Source organism: Carcharodon carcharias, chromosome 21, assembly GCF_017639515.1.
Source record: "Carcharodon carcharias isolate sCarCar2 chromosome 21, sCarCar2.pri, whole genome shotgun sequence".
In the NCBI taxonomy this organism is placed as follows: Eukaryota; Metazoa; Chordata; class Chondrichthyes; order Lamniformes; family Lamnidae; genus Carcharodon; species Carcharodon carcharias.
The window spans coordinates 87,795,287-87,815,421 of NC_054487.1; the positions used below are offsets into that span (position 1 = coordinate 87,795,287).

Sequence of the window (20,135 nt, forward strand, 5' to 3'; positions counted from 1 at the left end):
GAGGAGGGGTGCGAGGGGAGGAGGAGGGGTGCAGGGGGAGGAGGAGGGTTGCGAGGGACTAGGGTGTAGAGGAGGAGGAATGTGGGGGAGAAGGAGGAGGAGGGGGGTTATATACCTCAGGATTGGAGCTGAGTGCCCAGGGGAAATTGCAAATCAAGCTTTCATCCTCATTCAGACACAAAGACTTAATACGAAACAGCAACCTGTCCAAACTGGCAAGTGAACAGCGAAACATCTACTTAGCGTGTTATTTTTATATATACTTATAAACTCAGTTTGCTCCTTAGGCGTTGCCATGACAATCAGTTTGATTTACAATAGCAGCATCTAATGAGGTATTATCTAGGTGGGGAATGACTTCAGACTGATTTACTGAGCAACACCACATGGCTGGTGTGACAAAACTAAAACCTGCAGTTCAAAGCCTTGACTTATTTTTAACACTTCAGGCAATCAGTACGATGCAAACTCTGTTCCAACTGCAGCCATTTAATCACACACACAGGCAAGCTTTCTCAAGTCAGAGCGATAAATAGGGCTCTGGTAGATTGACTGCATTAAAAAAAGGCAATGAATTTTACTTATGGATTAAATCGGAAGTCTCTTTGCATAAATAAGCTGCAGTCAGTAAAACAGACTGAAGTTCCTCACAGCTGTGAGTATCTGGAAGACAGCTGCTGTGCAACTAATAGACTTCTCTATAGCAAATCCCAAACTCCATCCCAGTCAATGTTTTCAAAACATACCTTAATTTTTTCACAGTACAACAACAACCTGCATTTATATAGCACCTTTAATGTAGTAAAACGTTCCAATGTGCTTCACAGGAGTGTTTTCGATATTTGTTTATCACTGCCCTTCAGGTAATGAAGGCTGGTCTGACTTACATAATGACTCAAAACAAAATCTCAGTGAGAATAAGGGAGACAAAGAAACAAATGGAAGCGTTTCTATTCATGATCTCAGAACATTCCAAAGCACTTTACAGCCAATGAAGTACCTTTGAAGGTCAATCATTGTTGCAATATAGGGAAATAGGGCACTGCAGGAATTCACCTAAGCTCCTGAGACAGCACCTCCCAAACCCATGCTGCTACCATCTAGAAGGGTGAGGGCAGCAGATAGATGGGAACACCACCACCTGGAAGTTCCCCTCCAAGTCACTCACCATCCTGACTTGGAAATATATTGCCGTTCCTTCACTGTCGCTGAGTCAAACTCCTGGATCCCCCTCCAAGTACTGTTAGTACTTTGGGTGTAGCCACACCACATGGACTGCAGCGGTTCAAGAAGGCAGCTCACCACCACCTTCTCAAGGGCAACTAGGGATGGGCAATAAATGCTGGCCCAGCCAGTGAAGCCCACATCCTGTGAAAGAATAAATAAAAACAATTTAAAACGTGACAGCCAATTTTCACACAGCAAGATCCCACAAGCAGCAATGTGATAATGGTCAGATCATCTGTTTTAGGGATTTTGGTTGGATGATAAATATTGCTCTTTTATATCCATATGTGAGGGTAGACAGGACCTCAGTTTAATGTCACCCAGTGTTGGGGACACATGTAAGCCAGATGAGGCTCCTTTTCCTGAAGGAGGTTAATAAACGGGTGTAGAGCTCCTTTCATCAATGTTCTGATATTGGCTACATTCACAATGTTATTTATAGGAGTGTGGGCTTGTCTAAGATTAAATCCTTTAAAAATAAACCTCACAGATGGCTGGGGCTTTTTAAAGCACAAGTAACTGTGTTATCAGACCAGTTCCTTCAGGTGGTCTCACAACTTGTCCAATAAACCAACTTTAGCTGAAATTAGCAGGCGTTGCGTTACATGCTGATTCGCTACAAAGCTGCAGAATAATCAGCTCAGTAGATGGGTTTGTTGTGACTTAATCCCTGAGTAATGCGGTAACATTTCTGCACTAAAATAGAACAGTAATTCCCATTTTACCTTACAGCAAATTGTGCAAGATACCCCGTTGTCTCTGGCTCAGTTTTCAAATATGCAGCCTTGACAGACAACTGTTCTCTCTGCATTTCCAGATACGAACATACGAAATAGGAACAGGAGTAGACGATTTGGCCTGTCAAGCCTTCTCCGGCATTCAGTAAGGTCATGGCTGCTCTGTTGTACTACTAATTCCACATCCCCATCTAACCCTGTTAACCTTTGATTCCCTTGCCTAACAAGAATCTATCTACCTCTGCCACAAAACTATTCAATGACCCCACCTCCACCACCTTCTGAGGCAGAGAATTCCAAAGTCACACAACCCTCTGAGAGAAAAAATTTCTTCTCAGCTCTGTCCTAAAAGGGTGACCCCTAATTTTAAAACAGTGCCCCCTAGTTCTGGACTCACCCATGAGAGGAAACACCCCTCACTCTTCTAAACTCAGTGGAAACAAACCCAGTCTGTCCAACCTTTCCTCATAAGAGAACCCACTCATTCCAGGTATCAATCTAGTAAACCTCCTTTGAACCACCTCCAATGCATTTACATCCTTCCTTAAATAAGGAAACCAAAACTGCACACGGTATTTGAGATGTCGTCTCACCAATGCCCTTCAGTTCAATAACTGAAGCATAATATCCTTAATTTTATGTTCAATTTCTTTCTTAATAAAGCATAGCATTCCATTAGCCTTCATAATTACATGCTGCACCTGCATACTAACTTTTTGTGACTCATGCACAAGAACACCTAGATCCCTCTGCACCTCTGAATCCTGCAGTTGTTCTCTGTTTAAGTAATACTCTCCTTTTTTCTTGTTCCTGCCAAAGTGAACAACTTCACATTTTCCCACATTAAACTCCAATGGTCAGATTTTTGCCCACTCAACCTATCTGCAACCTCCTTATTTCCTCTTCACAACATACTTTCCTCCCTATCTTTGTGTCATCTGCAAATTTAGCCACCATGCCTTTGATGCCCTCATCTAAGACATTGATATAATTTGCAAAATGTTAAGGCCCCAGCACAGGTCCCTGTGGGACTCCATTCGTCACATCCAGCCAATCAGATAATGACCTATTTGTGCAGTCTCTCTGTTTTCTGCCAGCCAGCCAATCTTCTATCCATGCAAATATGTTACTCCCTACAGCATGATTTTTCCACAATAACCTTTGACATGGCACCTTATCAAGTGCCTTCTGGAAATCCAAGTACTGTATGTCGAAATGCTCCCCTTTATCCACAGTGCACATTACTCCTTCAATGAACTCCAATAAATTAGTTAAACGATTTCCCTCTCACAAAACCATGCCGACTCTTCCCCATTACCTTAAGTTTTTCTAAGTGCCCAGCTGTAAGTGTTACATCTTCAGTCTCATGCAAGACCCTGCTGTCGGCATCCTAACTCATGCCGAGTTCGATTCACCCACCACCCCTCACTCTCCTCACTGATAGTTTTGACCTGATTGATTGAATGCCAAATTCAGCTGAAAATCTAAACTGGGTCCTAAAAGGAATTTGTGATTTAAATGTGTCTTTTGTGACACTGGTATAAAATGGAATCTATTGTGTGTGAGAGATCCCTGCATTAGGGTGTAGTCAATGGCTCAAGTGCTGAATACATGTTCCAGCTTCTCAGGTCTTCACTCCTTCTCATCCTGACACCTTGAAGTTAAATGCAACAGATTGCATTTATGTAGTGCCTTTAATGTAGTAAAACATCCCAAGGTGCTCCACAGAGCCATTGCAAAACAAAATTTGACATTGATTCACCTAAGGAGCTATTAGGGCTGGCATTTAAAGGCTTGATCAAAGGAGTAGATTTTAGGGAGCCTCTTAAAGGAGGAAAAAGAGTGAGAGAAAGCGAGGCAGAGAGGTTCAAGAGGGCATTTCAGAACTTTGGGCCAAGGCAGCTGAAGATACAGTCACCAATGGCAATGAAACAAGCCATTTGGTGCAACAGGGCCATACCCATTGAACCAGTGGTCTGTGTCTTCAGGTAGAGGCCCTATGATGCTGGATGGCAAATAACTGTATAGACAGGGTCACATTCAACAATGATGCGAACCAGCCTGATGCTTTGGAGTATGCACTTATAAATTGGATGGAGATCTATAAAGATAAGGGTAGACACAAACATTAAACTGACTTATGGAATACAATTGCTTCATCATGGTTAGGTCATTCAACACAAATTGTTGAGTCTGATACCAGCATGAAATAGGGAAAGGTGCTCTCTGGTTGCTATGGGACAGCAACACAGTTACCTGAAGAAATCTTAAAATCAAAGCCAGGCCACTCAGGAAAGAAGATAGGAAATGCTTCACACAAAGGGTGGTAGAAGTGTGCTAGCAGCAGATGCTAGCTCAATTAATCATTTAAAATCTTGGAGAGAATCATAGAATCTTACAGCACAGTTGTGGGCCATTCAGTTCATCATTGCCTGTCCAGCTCTTTGAAAGAGTTACCCAATTTAGCCCTACATCTTAACTTTTTCCAAATAATCCTCAAATTATATCAACAGATTTTTGATGGACAAGGGTGTTAAGGGAAATGGAATCAAGGTGGGCAGAAAGAGTTTAAAAGCAGATCAGCTGTGATCTAATTAATTGGAGGAACAAGTTGAAGGAGCTGAATAGCCTACTCATGCTCCTAATTCCTATGTTTATAGACAATGGAGTACTTTTGAAGCATAGTCACTGTTGTAACGTAAGAAATGCAGCCAATTTGTGCACAGCAAGCTCCCACAAACAGCAATGTGATAATGACCAGATAACCTGTTTATAATGTTCTGTTGAAGGGTCATGAGGACTCAAAACGTCAACTGTGCTCTTCTCCAATGATGCTGCCAGACCTGCTGAGTTTTCCCAGGTATTTCTGTTTCTGAACCTGTTTATAATGTTGGATGAGGGATAGTTCAAGATATTGGGGAAAACTGTCTTGCTCTTATACAAAAGAGTGCTAGGGAATCTTTCACCGCCCAAAGGGTAGGCAGGGATGGTTTTAAATCTCAACCAAAACATGGCGCCTCAGACAGCGCAGCACTCTCTCAGCTCGGACACTAGGAGTGATGGCCTAGATCTTGAGCTCAAGTCCCTAGAGTGTGACCTGAATGCGTGACCTTCTGAATCAAAGATGAGAGAGTGCTGCCCACCGAACCAAAGATGCTGATTAGAATTTTGAGGTGCAATGTGCCCACCCCTGCCCATTGTACCAGTGTTGAGCAAATGTGAGTGAGAATTTGTCCTCTCGGGAGTCTGACTCTACTTCACCCTGTTCATAGAAACATTAGAAAAAGGAAGAGGCCATTCGGCCCCTCGAGTCTGCTCCACCATTAAATAAGATCATGGCTGATCTGATTGTGGCCTTAACTGCGCTTTCCTACCTGTCCCCCATGACCCTCGACTCCCTTGTCGATCAAAAATCTGTCTAAGCACAGTGAAGGGTCGGTGCTAATTTTTGTTAAAAAAAATTATTAAAGAAGCCTGTGTTGTTAAATTCTTTCGACAGGCAAGAACTGCCTCCGGAGAAAATTCATTACAGGAGCGATTCAAAAAAATCTGAAATTCTCACTGAGAAGCTAGGCTTGCGGAAAGAAAGAACGTGCATTTCCATAGAGCTTTTCACTTCCTCAGGATATCCCAAAGCCTCTTACAATCAGTGGAGTACTTTTGAAGTGCAGTCACTGTTGTAATGCAGGGAAAGGCGGCAGCCAATTTGTGCACAGAAAGACCCCATAAACAATGTGATAATGACTTAATGTCTGTTGAAGGATGCTTGTGTAAGATTTCTTCCCTCATTAATACATTTAAGGTTCCAACAATTTAGGCATCTAAGAAAATTGGTTTTGGAAGTTAGCCTGGGGTAAATTTGGGCCAGACTGTACCACTGCTGTTATGTTTTGTGCCTTTTTAAATTATTTGTTCCTGAGATGTGGGTGTCGCTGGCTAGGCCAGTATTTATTGCTCATTCCTAATTGCTCTTGTTGACAGGACATTTAAGAGTCAACCCCATTGCTGTGGGTCTGGAGTTACACGTAGGCCAGGCCAGGTAAGGATGACAGATTTCCTTCAATTGACAATGGTCACCATTAGACTTTTAATTTCACCATCTGCCATGGTGGGATTCAAACCCAGGTCTGCAGAACATTACCCTGGGTCTCTGCAATAGCAGTCCAGTGATAATACCACTATATCACCACCTGCCCCTACAGGTACAGTGCAGAATAAACTGAACCCCTCACCTAGTGTCAGCTGAAAAGGAACATTCTCAAAGTCGCTCAGTCGAACCATCAACTGGAGAATCTAGAATACGGGGGCACAGTCTCAGGATAAGGAGTCAATCATTGAGGGCATAAGGGGGAGGTGGTGGTGGTGTAGCGGTAACATCACTGGACTAGTAATCCAGAGGCCCAGGTTAATACTCTGGTCCCATAGGTTCAAATCCCACCACAGCAGCTGGTGGGAATTCAATTAATAAAGTCTAGAATTGAAAGCTAATCTCAGTAATGGTGATCAGGAAGCTCTCATTGATTGTATTTAAAAACTCAACTGGTTCATTAATGTCCCTTCAGGGAAGGAAATCTGTCCTCTTCACCTGGTCTGGCCTGTAAACTCCACATCCACAGTAACGTGATTGATTCTGAAATATTTAGTTCAGCAACACCACATCCCATCAAAGAATAAAGTTGAGGAGGAATGTTCTCACTCGAAGGATTGTGAATCTTTGGAATTCCCTACCCCAGAAGGTTAGGGCTGCTACAGATCTGGGGAAGATGGTATAGTGGGAATGTCGCTGGCCCTGGTGATCCAGACTAATGCTCTCGAGAAACGGGTTCAAAACCCATTACAGCAGCTTATGGTACTTAAATTCAGTTAAGGATATCTGGAATATAATAACCTAGTCTCAGTGAATGGTGACCATGAAGCTATTATTGATTGTCATAGATCCCAGCTGGTTCACAAATGCCCTTTAAGGAAGGAAATCTGCCATCCTTACCTGGTCTGATCTATGTTTGTTAAATTCATTTACAGGATGTGGGCATTGTTGACTAGGCCAGCATTTATTGCCCATCCCTAATTGCCCTTGAGAAGGTGGTGGTGAGCTGCCTTCTTGAACCGCTGCAGTCCATGTGGTGTAGGTACACCCACAGTGCTGTTAGGGAGAGAGTTCCAGGATTTTGACTCAGCCACAGTGAAGGAACGGCTGATATATTTCCAAGTCAGGATGGTGAGTGACTTGGAGGGGAACTTCCAGATGGTGGTTTCCCATGTAGCGGATTGATACAGCTGAACAGCTTGCTAGGCCATTTCAGAGGGTCAACCACATTGCTCTACATCTGGAGTCACAAGTAGATTTTCTTCCTTCAAGGGAACCAGATGGGTTTTTACAACAATTATTAGACTTTTAATTCCAAATTCATATTGATTGAATTCAAATTCCACCATCTGCCATGTGGGATTCAAACTCAGTTCTGGAGAGCATTACTCTGGGTCTCTAGATTACTAGCCCAGCAACAATACCACTACACCACTGCCTCCCCCTGTGACTCCAGATCCACAGCAATGCAGTTGACTCCTAACTGCCCTCTGAAATATTTAATTGAAGGGATCTTAGGAAAGGCAATAAATGCTGCCTTTGCCAGTGATGCCCAAATCCCGTGAAAGCGTAAAAAGAAATCATTGAATATACTGAAGACAGATTTTTGGTCTCTCAGTGAGTTATGGGGAGTGGGTGAGAAAGTGGAGCTGAAGTCAAAGAGCAGCCATGATCTTATTGAATGACGGACCAGGTTCAAAGGGCTGAATGGCCTACACCTGTTCCTATTTCTTATGTTCCTATTTGCTTCAACAGCCTTGCTGTGCTTGCTTCCATTGAATATCTGCAGTTTATTACAGCTTTCACTTGACAAGTACATATCCCACAGTGCACAAAATTCCTCTTTTCTGCTCCTAGTGTGTCAAAAATGATATTTGGAAATCAGTGTGCTTCATAGCTGTGTGCAATTATCTAAACACAAGAATGTCAGTAACATCTTCATTGAACACGGTAACAAGATTTCTGTAACACAGCTGTGCTTGGGTATGAAGTGCAAAATTATTGACACAATGATGATGTATACAGAGACAGACAATAAATAAATGGATGCAAGAGATCTGGAAAAGTTGAGCAGGGATATACAAGTCCCATAACAAATGGATCCAAATAGGTATTTACCTGTGTTTTTAGGAAAGGTGTAAGTAAGACTTACTTGTGCAATAATATCTGTGAGACTTTCTGATCCAATTGAGGTCATTAATTTTTAATAAACCTAATCTAGAGGCTACTTCAAGCATCTTTAACCATTGCTAATGAGGGATCAGTACAACCTGCTAGATGAATTTGTAGAGATAAGTTCAATAATCTTTCGCAGTACTGACGGAGTGCTGCACTATTGTAGGTGCTGTCTTTTGGATGAGACATTAAATCAAGGCCCCATAAGCCCTTGAATATGGATGTAAATGATCCCATGGTGCTATGTTGAAGAAGAGGAGATTTACCAGGATGCTGTCTGGGCTGGAGAGTCTGAGGTATGAGGAAAGGTTGGATAGGCTGGGGTTGTTTTCCTTGGAGCAGTGAAGGTTGAGAGGGGGCCTGATAGAGGTGTATAACATTAAGAGAGACAGATAGGATGGACAGGGAGGCACTTTTTCCATTAGTGGAGGGGTCGATAACCAGGGGGCATAGATTTAAGGTAAGAGGTAGAAGGCTAAGAGGGGAGTTGAGGAGAAATTTATTCACCCAGAGGGCGGTGGGAGTCTGGAACTCACTGCCTGAAAGGGTGTTTGAGTCAGGAACTCTCGTAACATTTAAGAAATATTTAGATATTCACTTGTGTTGCCATAGCCTCCAGGGCTATGGGCTAAGTGTTGGAAAATGGGATTAGTGTAGTCAGATCTTTGTTGACTGGCATGTACATGATGAGCTGAATGGCCTTCTTCTGTGCAGTAATCATCTATGAGTCTAAAAAGCTCTCTCCAGTGTCTTGGCCAATATTTATCCTTCAGCCAACGTCAATAAAAATCTCATTATCTGGTCATTAACACATTGCTGTTTCTGGGACCTTGCTGTGCGCAAATTATCTGCTACATTTGCTACATAACAACATGATTGCACTTCTAAAGTAGAGTTCATTGGCTGCAAAACACTTTAAGACAATCTAAGGCTGTAAAAAGTGCTTTATAAATGCAAGTTCTTCCTTCTCAACCAACACCACCAAAAAGAGGTGCACCATGCACCATGTAGTGGAAGCAATTATATAGCATTTTCACAGGTATGATGGGCTGAATGAGCTGCTCCAGTACTGTGTGCTTGCTGATTCCATGAACGTACCCAGGATTTGGATCATTACGTTCTATAAACCTCTTTTCTCCACTGCTGCTGACGATTCTGCAGCTGAAAGTTGGTCCAGGTCCACTATAGAATGCACATTTACTCTTGCAGTAAATTAAATTTCAGCTGCTTTTAATTTTGTGACCAGAAGGGATACTGCCTCATGCTGAATCTCAGGAGAAACACAAGATGTTTGTACATGCATTGTACTCAGGATTCACACAATTACTTTGCAGATGTAAAAAGTTTGATTAAAGGAAAGAGGGCATCTGCATAACCATCAGTACTTAAACTTCCCCACTGGAGAACAGATCCCCCAACACTGGGACAGAGCACCCAACACTGGGACGGAGCACCCAACACTGGGACGGAGCACCCAACACTGGGACGGAGCACCCCAACACTGGGACAGAGCACCCAACACTGGGACAGAGCACCCAACACTGGGACAGAGCACCCCAACACTGGGATACAGTCCCCCCACACTGGGACAGAGCACCCAACACTGGGACAGAGCACCCAACACTGGGACAGAGCACCCCAACACTGGGACACAGTCCCCCCACACTGGGACAGAGCACCCAACACTGGGACAGAGCACCCAACACTGGGACAAAGCACCCCAACACTGGGACACAGTCCCCCCACACTGAGACAGAGCACCCAACACTGGGACAGAGCACCCCAACACTGGGACACAGTCCCCCCACACTGAGACAGAGCACTCCAACACTGGGACACAAACTCCCAACACCATTACACAGCCACCAACACAGGGACAGAGACCCCCACACTGGGACAGAGCACTGCAACACTGGGACAGAGCACTGCAACACTGGGACAGAGCACCCAACACTGGGACAGAGCACCCAACACTAGGACAGAGCACCCAACACTAGGACAGAGCACTGCAACACTGGGACAGAGCACCCAACACTGGGACAGAGCACTGCGACAGAGCACCCAACACTGGGACAGAGATCCCAACACTGCGACAGAGCACCCAACACTGGGACAGAGATCCCAACACTGGGACAGAGCACCCAACACTGCGACAGAGCACCCAACACTGGGACAGAGCACTGCAACACTGGGACAGTGCACTGCAACACTGCGACAGAGCACCCAACACTGGGACAGAGATCCCAACACTGCGACAGAGCACCCAACACTGGGACAGAGATCCCAACACTGCGACAGAGCACCCAACACTGCGACAGAGCACCCAACACTGGGACAGAGATCCCAACACTGGGACAGAGCACCCAACACTGCGACAGAGCACCCAACACTGGGACAGAGCACCCCAACACTAAGACAGAACACCCCCAACATTGAGACAGAGCACTGAATACTGGGACAGAGCCTCCCAACTGCCACAACACTGGGATAGAGACCCCAATGTGGGGGCAGAGCCCCCCAACACTAGGAGAGAGAGCACTCAGTACTGAGACAGAGCCTCCCAACACTGGGACAGAATCCCTCAACACTGGTCCAGAGCCCCTCAACACTGGGCCAGGGCCCCCCAACGCTGGGACAGAGCAGCCCAACGCTGGGACAGAGCAGCCCAACACTGGGACAGAGCCCCCCTCCCCACAACACTGGGATAGAGACCCCAACGTGGGGGCAGAGCCCCCCAATACTGGGAGAGAGCACCCACCCAGTACTGGGACAGAGACTCCCACACTGGGGTGTGGGCGGATGAGAGCACCACAACAGACCTGGGCAATAAATACTGGCCTAGTCAATGTCACCTACATCCCATAAAAGAATAAAGAAGCACTGGGGGCTAGTGGGGCAGTCCCCCAACACCTAGGAGGCGGAAAGGGTACTGAACATTGAGGGACAGAGCAATCACCCAAAACCTGGGCACAGAGCTACCCCACCTCAACAATACTGGAAAGATGGGGGGAGGTGGACAGAGCCCAGCAAATCAGGGGAAAGTGCTGCCCAACATGGGGGTACAGAGCCCCCTCCAACACCGGGGTGGGGGTACAGAGCCCCCTCCAACACAGGGGTGGGGGTACAGAGCCCCCTCCAACACCGGGGTGGGGGTACAGAGCCCCCTCCAACACTGGGGTGGGGGTACAGAGCCCCCTCCAACACTGGGGTGGGGGGTACAGAGCCCCCTCCAACACCGGGGTGGGGGGTACAGAGCCCCCTAACATTGGGCGAGAGAACCCCCAACCCCATCCAACACTGGCAGGGAGACGGTGTAAATCGTAAACTGGGGGCTGGGTGCAAATTGGAGACAGTGTGTAAACTTGCACCAGCAATTGTACAGTCAATAAGAACTTGCATCTGTATAGCACCTTTAATGTAAAATTTGCCCTGAAACGTTGGAGGAGAGTTTGTCAGGTAAAGCTCAGACACCAAACCAAAGAAGGAGAGTTTAGGCTGGTTGACCAAGACCCGGATTTTCAAGTCAGAGGCAGGAATTGCGTGGTCAGCCTTCCACCAGCGTTGCTCGGCGACCATTCTTTTGGCTGTCCCACCTCCGTCCTGACACGGATAGAGTCATGAAAATCCGGATCTGGGAATTTGAGTCAGCAACTCTGGAATTGGCCCCCTAAACCTTTTCACCCATCCCTCCTTCTTTAAGGCATCCTTAAAATCTACCACGTGGCCACCTGTCCTCATAGCTCCACGTATGGTTTGGTGTCAAATTTTATTTGATTAACACTCCTGTGAAAGAGTTTGGGGTGTTTTTCTGGATGGCAGGTGGTGACTAGTGGGGCACCCACAGGGATTGGTGGTTGGGCCCCAGCTATTCATGATATAAATAAATGATTTTGATGAGGGAACCAAGTGCAATATTTCCAAGTTTGCTGATGAGACAAAACTGGGTGGGGTTGTAAATTGTGAGGAGGCTTCAGGGCGATTTAGACAAGCTGTGTGTGTGGACAAACACATGACAGATGCAGTATAATGTGGATAAATGTGAAGTTATCTGCTTCAGTGTGAAAAACAGAAAGGCAGAGTATTATTTAAATGGTAATACATTGGGAAACTGTGGATGTACAAAGGGATCTGGGTGTCCTTGTACACCAGTCAATGAAAGTAAATAGGCAGGCGCAGCAAGCAATTAGGAAGGTAAATGGTGTGTTGGCCTTAATTGTGAGAGGATTTGAGTACAGGAGCAAGGATGTCTTACTGCAGTTATACTGGGCCTTGATGAGACCACACCTGTAGTATTGTGTGCAGTTTTGATCTCCCTACCTAAGAAAGGATACACTTGCCATAGAGAGAGTGCAGTGAAGGTTCCCTAGGCTGATACTGGGGTTGGCAGGATTGTCATATGAGGAGAGATTGGTTCGACAGGGCCTGTATTCACTGGAGTTTAGAAGAATGAGAGGGGATCTGATTGAAATGTATAAAATTCTAACAGGGCTAGACAGACTAGATGCAGGAAGGATGTTTCCCCAGGTTTGGGAGTCTAGAACCAGGGGTCACAGGTTCAGGATATGGGGAAGGCCATTTAGGACTGAAATGAGGAAACATTTCTTCACTCAGAGGGTCGTTAACCTGTAGAATTCTCTACCACAGAGGCTGTGGAGGCCGGGTCACTGAGTGTATTCAAGAAAGAAATTGATCAATTTTTGGATATTAGGGACATCGAGGAGTATGGAGAGAAAGCAGGAATATGGCGTTGAGATTGAGGACCAGCCAAGATCATATTGAATGGCGGAGCAGGCTTGAAGGGCCGAATGGCCTACTCCTGCTCCTAGTTTCTACGTTTAAACGTTTTAATAAATTAAAGGCACTACGTGGTGTTCTAAGGAATACCTTAAATCCCAGACGCAGTGGAATTGGGGAACCAAATATGATCTGTCAGGAGCAATCCAGGGGATTCTCAGAATGTTTCCTATGGATGTACAAATAGAAATTTGAGTTGTTGGTGTAGAATTGCTGATTTCAAAGAAGATTAAAGCTCTCAGCATTCATGTGGATGTGACAATGGGAGAGCTGGAAGTGCTGATAATTGCGATGTTCTGCCTTGGGTACCAATGACTTGTGACACCCTGCTGAGCTCCCTTTTAGTGTTCACATTTTCTATAAATGTTAAAGAGTAATTTGAATTATTATATATATCTAGTTTTTAGAAGTAGCCAGGTCACTAATGCAGGAGAGGTCAGCAGCATTTGAAGCTATCTGACAGGGCTTCAGATAAATTAAACAAATTGACTAAGGGATAGTGGATAATGAGGGTAAATGTAAAACAAAGGACTGAGAATCAGAAAATGTGTATGTGATCAAGGGAGGTGTGTGAGTAATGGTGAAGGAGAGAAGGGATTTAAGAAAAACATTGACTCTGCTTGGACGGAGGATTAAAAAAAACTGCAAGTGTTGGAAACCTGAAATCAAAATAGAATTGATTGCTTTGAGGATTGATTGCTGTCGAGGCCCTGGAGAGGGTTGTAGATGGATGTGTTAGAATGGAACCAGGGATTTGGAGAGATTGGAGAGGCTGGGATTGTTCTCTTTAGGGAAGCAAAGGTTAAGCAAGGGGACGTTGAATAGAGGTGTTCAGAATCATGAAGTTTTTATTGAGTAAATAGGGAGAAGCTGTTTCCACTGGCAGGAGGCACATTGGTAATTAGACATGATTAGCAAAAAGCCCGGAGGCGACATGAGGAAACAGTTTTAAACACAGCGAGTTGTTGTGATCAGGAACACGCTGACTGAAAGGGTGGTGGCAGCAGATTCAATAGGAACTTTCAAATGGGAGTTGGATAAATACCTGAGAAGGCTAAAATTGCAGGGCTATGGAGAAAGAGCAGGAGAGTGGGACTAATTGGATAGCTCTGTCAAAGGGCTGGCACAGGCACAACGGGCTGAATGGTCTCCTTCTGTGCTGTTTCATTCTCAAGGCCTTGAGGCCTTTAAAAAAGGCTTCAGCTGCACAGACTGCAATTGTCATCAGGTTTCCAACATCTGCAATTTTTTTAAATCCTCCTTCCAAGCAAAGTGACCTTGAGTCAACACTCCTCTCAAACAATCCGCCCAAGATTTCTGAGGGCAGAAATAGTTACAAATCCTGGAGGAGCCCAGGAAGTTACCCCCACATTCGGCCTTCACCGAATGTGATGTTGGAGATATTACACACCCCTCCCTGTTGCTTTTCTAGATCATAGAGAACATCCAAATAAAACCAAGGTGTAATCTTCATGGAAACGAGCTCCACAGGCAGGTAATCCACCCTCAGACTGCAACAGAATTTCAGGCACATTATTTATTCTCATTCTTCTGAATTTTTTGAGGACAAAATTTTTTGCCTGCAGCATGGAAACTACATCATCAAAAGTAACTTGCCACTGCTAAATAAAAAAGTACTTCCCTTCAGATATCCTCTGAGGCATTTATAGCCCACAAACCCAACCACTGCCACTTCTCTTAGTCAACCATTATTGAAACAATTCTTGAGTTACCTCACACTGTGGCAGAAATGTTACACACTGCTTTTGAACATCATGGTTTACAGTATAACCACACTGAAATAAACCAAAATGGGAGTGACTTCCTGCCCTGTTTTGTTCGGTAAAGAAAACTATTGTCATGGAGATGGAGAACTCCAAGTCCAGTGATTGATCATTCTCAGTTTTCACCCCCAAACCACTGGGTTAAGCATTAATGTGCATAGACAAATTCCCCGAAGTGCGCTCAGATGCAAACTCCAACACACTCACACTCCTACGCAAACTCCCACACCGCTCAAACATACTCACAAACACACACACCCAAACATACTCACACGCACACACACACACAAGCCCCCACACCACCCAAACACACTCACACTCACACACACACACACACAAGCCCCCACACCACCCAAACGCACTCACACTCACACACACACACACAAGCCCCCACACCACCCAAACGCACTCACACACACACACACACACGCAAGCCCCCACACCACCCAAACGCACTCACACTCACACACACACACACAAGCCCCCACACCACCCAAACGCACTCACACTCACACACACACACACAAGCCCCCACACCACCCAAACGCACTCACACTCACACACACACACACAAGCCCCCACACCACCCAAACGCACTCACACTCACACACACACACACAAGCCCCCACACCACCCAAACGCACTCACACTCACACTCACACACACAAGCCCCCACACCACCCAAACATACTCACACACGCACACACACACACACAAGCCCCCACACCACCCAAACGCACTCACACGCACACACACACACACAAGCCCCCACACCACCCAAACGCACTCACACTCATGCACCCACACTGCCCAAATGCACTTCCATTCACCCAAATCACACTCACATCTCTACAAACACCCCAATCACACTCACAGGTAATGGCAAAAAATAAATCAAATAACAACATCTAAGTCAGATATCCTGGTGGAAGCAGTCAGTGTGGTGACAGTATGAATACCTTATAGGCTCCGTGGGAATTGCTCTGAGGTAGTGTTTGATGATGCCTCTGGGATCTGGTTACGAGCTCCACAGTCTCATGATGGGGCTGCTTTCATCTCCCATCTATGGAGAAGGTAACAGCAGCTACTTGTGCGGCTCGGAGACAATGATCTGTCGTTCACTATTTGTGAGGAAGGTTGGATCCAGTTGGCTTGTCACAGTTCTTCCACATTTTGTGCCATCAGTCATCAGGCTGAGGAGAGTTTGCTGAAATGACAGTCCAAAATGACTGCCTTGATTTGATCCAGTTCTGTCAGCTCTGCTTGGATCGACATGTCTGGGCTGATACAGTGTTTGTATTCCATGGAGACTGCATGTTCGCAGCAAGGGTGTGATCACAGAATCACAGAATCACACAGAGCAGAAGAGGCCCTTCGGCCCATTGGGTCTGCACCAACACGTGAGAAACACCTGACCTACCTACCCAATCCCATTTACCAGCACTTGGCCCATAGCCTTGAACGTTATGATGTGCCAAGTGCTCATCCAGGTACTTTTTAAAGGATGTGAGGCTAACCCGCCTCCACCACCCTCCCAGGCAGCGCATTCCAGACCGTCACCACCCTCTGGGTAAAAAAGTTTTTCCTCACATCCCCCCTAAACCTCCTGCCCCTCACCTTGAACTTATGTCCCCTTTGTGACTGACCCTTCAACTAAGGGGAACAGCTGCTCCCTATTCACCCTGTCCATGCCCCTCATAATCTTGTACACCTCGATCAGGTCGCCCCTCAGTCTTCTCTGCTCCAACAAAAACAACCCAAGTCTATCCAACCTCTCTTCATAACTTAAATGTTTCATCCCAGGCAACATCCTGGTGAATCCCATCTGCACCCCCTCCAGTACAATCACATCCTTCCTATAATGTGGCGACCAGAACTGCACACAGTACTCCAGCTGTGGCCTCACCAAGGTTCTATACAACTCCAACATGACATCCCTACTTTTGTAATCTATGCCTCGATTGATAAAGGCAAGTGTCCCATATGCCTTTTTCACCACCCCACTAACATGCCCCTCCGCCTTCAGAGACCTATGGACACATACTCCAAGGTCCCTTTATTCCTCAGAACTTCCTAGTGTGTTGCCATTCATTGAATACTTTCATGTCAAATTACTCCTTCCAAAGTGTATCACCTCACACTTTTCAGGGTTAAATTCCATCTGCCACTTATCTGCCAATTTGACCATCCCGTCTATATCTTCCTGTAGCACAAGACGCTCAGCCTCACTGTTAACCACCCGGCCAATCTTTGTGCTTTCCACAAATTTACTAATCCTACCCCCCGCGTAGTCATCTATGTCGTTTATATAAATGACAAATAATAGGGGACCGAGCACAGATCCCTGTGGTACGCCACTGGACACTGGCTTCCAGTCACTAAAGCATCCCTCTGTCATCACCCTCTTCCTTTCACAGCTAAGCCAATTTTGAATCCACCTTATCAAACTACCCTGTATCCCATGTGCATTTGCCTTCTTTATAAGTCTCCCATGTGGGACCTTGTCAAAGGCTTTGCTGAAATCCATATAAACTACATCAACTGCACTCCCCTCATCTACACACCTGGACACCTCCTCAAAACATTCAATCAAACTTGTTAAGCATGACCTCCCTCTGACAAAGCCATGCTGACTATCCCTGATCAAACCTTGCCTCTCCAAGTGGAGATAGATACTCTCCTTCAGAATTTTCTCCAATAGTTTCCCTACCACTGACGTGAGACTCACTGGCCTGTAGTTCCCTGGCTTATCTCTACAGCCCTTCTTAAATAGCAGAACCACATTAGCTGTTCTCCAGTCCCCTCGCATCTCTCCCATGGCCAGAGAGGAATTAAAAATTTGGGTCAGAGCCCCTGCGATCTCCTCCCTTGCCTCCCTCAGCAGTCTGGGACACAGATCATCCGGACCTGGAGATTTGTCCACTTTTAAGCCTGCCAACACCTCCAATACCTTGTCACTCCCTATATCAATTTGCTTAACAATCTCGCAGTCTCTCTCCCAGAGTTCCATACCTTCATCCTCATTCTCTTGGGTGAAGACGGGTGTGAAGTATTCGTTCAACACTCTAGCGACGTCCTCTGGCTCCACCCATAGATTGCCCCCTTGGTCCCCTATGGGCCCTACTCTTTCCCTGGTTATCCTCTTCCCATTGATATACTTATAGGCCAGAATTTTCCCGCCGGTGTTTTGGGGGCGGGGCCCACTCGCCAATGGGAAAATGATGCGGGATGACGTTGGGAGGAACCCCCGATGTCATCCTGACCCCTTTAAATGTTTAGGAAGCCGGGTGGACAGTGAAATCAGCTGGCCGCTCGCCAACCTGCCAATGGCCAATTGAGGCCATTGACAGGTAATTAAGACAATCAAAGACCTGCCCGTCCAAACCTAAGGCTGGTGGGCAGGTCTGGAACCCCAGCGGGGTCCTGATAATACAGGAAACCTCAACCACCGGCGGGGTGAAGTTTCATGTTCGTTTTTAAAAAGTGTAATACAGTTTATGTCATTTTTATTAACATGTCCCATCTCGTGTGACATTGTCACATGAGGGGGACATATTAATAATATTTTTATTTTTCTATTTTTTAACTTTTGTGCACTGTCACTAATTTTCCTAAGACAGCACTTAGTCTCAGGCAGCAGTGCGCATGTGTGAAAGAGCACACTCTGACAGCTGTGGATTCCCTCCCCCCACCCAGCACAGGAAGTGCATACTGCTTCCTGTCGGGAATGTCGCTGGGCGGGGCCTTAACTAGCCCGCCCACTCAAAATGGCAGCAGGCCCCGTTTCGGCGGTGAGGGTCGGCTATCTGCCCGCCTCCCAGCCGGTGGGGTCTGCATGCCCACCAAGGGCAAAATTCTGCCCATAGAATATCTTGGGATTTTCCCTACTTTTACCAGCCAGAGCTTTCTCATATTCCCTCTTTGCTTTCCTAATTGCTTTCTTAAGCTCCACTCTGCTCTTGCTGTACTCCACTAATGCCTCTGCTGATTTGCTCCCCTTGTACCTGCTAAAAGCCTCTCTTTTCCTTCTCATCATATCCTGAATATCTCTGGTTATCCATGGTTCTCTGGGCTTGTTACTCCTTCCTATCACACTATAGGGAACATGTTGAGCTTGTACCCTCCCCATTTCCTTTTTGAACACCCCCCACTGCTCCTCTGTAGGTTTCCCCACAAGTAACTGTTCCCAGTCTACCTTGGCCAGATCCTGCCTTATTTTATTAAAATCCACTCTCCCCCAAATCCAAAACATTTTTTTGCAACTTGTCTATTTCTTTGTCCATAACAAGCTTAAACTGTACATGTTGTGATCGCTATCACTAAAATGCTCCCCCACCACCACCTCAGCCACCTGTCCGGCTTCATTCCCCAGAATTAGGTCCAGCAATGCACCACCCCTTGTTGGACCCTCTACATATTGACCTAAAAAGTTCTCCTGTACACATTTCAAGAAATCCACTCCATTCAAGCCCTTAGCACTATGTCTATCTCAATTAGTGTTGGGAAAGTTGAAATCACCTAATATAATTACCCTATTGTTATTGTTTTTACACACCTCCACAAATTGTGCACATATTTGCTCCTCAATTTCCATCTGACTATCTGGGGGTCTATAATAAACACCTAACAATGTGGCTGCCCCTTTTTTTATTCCTTAGCTCTACCCACAAAGCTTCATTCGATGCCCCCTCCAAGATATCATCTCTCCTTACTGCAGTAACTGACTCCTTAACTAATAATACAATGCCTCCTCCTATTTTACCCATCCCCTGTCTTGCCTGAAGATTCTATATCCCGGAATTTTGAGCTGCCAATCCTGCCCCTCCCTCAATCACGTCTCTGTGATGGCTACTATATCACAATTCCACGTGTCAATCCTTACCCTCAACTCATCCGTTTTATTTGTAGTACTCCTGGCATTAAAGTAGAGGCCATCCAGCCTTGCCTTACTCCTTTGAAGCTTAATGCGGCTGCACTCCCTCTGACTTGATTGTTTTACTGTATTATGATGTGTCCTTACTCTGCTCACACTCATGCACCCACACTGCCCAAATGCACTTCCATTCACCCAAATCACACTCACATCTCTACAAACACCCCAATCACACTCACAGGTAATGGCAAAAAATAAATCAAATAACAACATCTAAGTCAGATATCCTGGTGGAAGCAGTCAGTGTGGTGACAGTATGAATACCTTATAGGCTCCGTGGGAATTGCTCTGAGGTAGTGTTTGATGATGCCTCTGGGATCTGGTTACGAGCTCCACAGTCTCATGATGGGGCTGCTTTCATCTCCCATCTATGGAGAAGGTAACAGCAGCTACTTGTG

General features: G+C 45.7%; 1 protein-coding gene across 1 annotated transcript in view; it reads right to left on the reverse strand.

Annotated features, from left to right (window-relative positions):
- The window catches only part of syt1a (synaptotagmin Ia), a 288,112-nt gene extending 272,031 nt beyond the window's left edge, over positions 1-16,081 (reverse strand). The window contains exon 1 of the mRNA XM_041216496.1: positions 15,764-16,081. The gene's annotated coding sequence lies outside the window, so the exon portion shown is untranslated. The remainder of the gene's footprint in view (positions 1-15,763) is intronic.
- Between the last annotated feature and the right edge of the window lie 4,054 nt (positions 16,082-20,135).